The sequence below is a fragment of the Chinchilla lanigera genome, unplaced genomic scaffold (assembly GCF_000276665.1).
Source record: "Chinchilla lanigera isolate Chin_1 unplaced genomic scaffold, ChiLan1.0 scaffold00347, whole genome shotgun sequence".
In the NCBI taxonomy this organism is placed as follows: Eukaryota; Metazoa; Chordata; class Mammalia; order Rodentia; family Chinchillidae; genus Chinchilla; species Chinchilla lanigera.
Genome location: NW_004955748.1, coordinates 1 through 1764, shown reverse-complemented (window position 1 = coordinate 1764; position 1764 = coordinate 1). Strand labels below are relative to the sequence as shown.

The following is a 1764-nucleotide window of genomic DNA, read 5'->3' as shown; positions in this document are numbered from 1 at the left end:
TTTTTCTTTCTTTCTTTCTTTCTTTCTTTCTTTCTTTCTTTCTTTCTTTCTTTCTTTCTTTCTTTCTTTCTCTTCCTTCCTTCCTTCCTTCCTTCCTTCCTTCCTTCCTTCCTTCCTTCCTTCCTTTTGTGGTACTGGGGATTGAACTCAGGGCCTTGCCCATGCTAGGCAAGCATTCAACCACTGAGCTACATCCCCAGCCATTTCATGTTTTTTGAGCAAAGTAATTTGAGCAGCCTCCCATCTTTGCCAGCACTTCATTTAAAGGTCAAACACACCTTTCACTTAGAAATAAGACAAATGTAGTCACTAAGCAGTTCTGAAAACATATAAAAATCAGAAAAAGCTGGTTCTTGATGTAACTGGTCTATTTTCTTTTCAACCTCTGCAAGCTAAGACGAAGTACTAGATAAGGCAACATGATCCTCAGAATTACCTAATATGGCAGCATTTTCCACAAAGGCTGAAAGTTCTTTTCTACAATAGACCAAGGCTTCAACACTGGCATGATGTTTCCTAAGTTTCTGGTCAAGATTCTCAAATTGTCACTGCTTTTCTTCAAACCATGCATCCGATTCATTCATCTTGATTGTCATTTTGTTGAGGGTGTCAGCAGCCTTGTTTGCCATCCTCAATATTCTTGCTCCACTCAGAGCCTATGTTTTAACTGCCCCAGGCAGCTCCAAACTTTCCAAGAATTGCCTTAAATCAGAATCCTGTCGTAAAGTTGGATGTTTTACTGTTCTTTGAAAATACCTTTCAAGGATGTTCTTCAGTTTTCTTCAAACTCAGTAGATGATGAATCTTCTTTACCTACTTTTGACCTTGGTCATACCTACTATACTCTTTTCTGGAGCTGAAAAGAGTAAATTGAAAATGTACTCTTACTAACATGAGTGTCTAACATGAAAAGAGAAATCTTTGCTGTTACTCTATATGCCGTGTAAACATTCACACCATCACCAACTTTCTCTGGATCTGACACACACTTTCTATATCAAAAATATCTCCATTTGCCTCTTCTTCAGTCTCTTCCTTGTGTCTGTCAAAGATCACAGGAGCTGACCTATTCTTTGACTCAATTCAAGGAGCAATAAGTGTAGCAGGGGTGACAGGTGTGACTACAGGGGAAGTTTTGAAGGACAGGATAGAGTCCCCCTCTGGGTTGTCCGAAGAAACTTATGCACAAAGATCTTCTCTGTCATCATCTTGTATAACTTCTGATGGTCTGGGGGCCATTGGGGTTTGCACTAATATCCTCTAGAGGAAGCAGGCTGGTTCTGGAGATGATCGACTTGACTCCAGGGTGGAGACAGTGCTGGTGAGCAGGTCCTCTCTGTCCTCCAGCCCTTCAAAGTTGGGGGGCTGGCTTCCTGTCCCCCTGAGGAGAAGGCTCTTTCTGGCCGCCATCCTTACTTGCCCACATGACTGTGCAAGCTGGGCTTCGAGGACCTTTCATATCTATTTCGTCTGATATTAGTAGAGCTGTTCCAACTTTCTCATTATTGGTTGCATGGTATGTCTTTTTCCCACCCTTTCAATTTCAACCTCTTTGTGTCTTTGAATCCAAATTCTGTTTACTATAGTCAGCATATAGTTGGATCATGTCTTTTCAACCAACTCTTCTAATCTCTTCTAATTAGTACATGCTTATGATACATAATAAATACATGCATCCTAGAGATTGGTACATGACATGTACATACTGCATCTTAATCCTTCTGACTTCCCCTTTGCCTCCCCTCATTTCCTCTTCCATCTCTA

At 41.0% G+C, this 1764-nt stretch overlaps 1 pseudogene; it reads right to left on the bottom strand.

Annotated features, from left to right (window-relative positions):
* LOC102029812 overlaps nt 1-1426 on the bottom strand; it is a 3545-nt pseudogene extending 2119 nt beyond the window's left edge.
* Nucleotides 1427-1764: the final 338 nt, after the last annotated feature.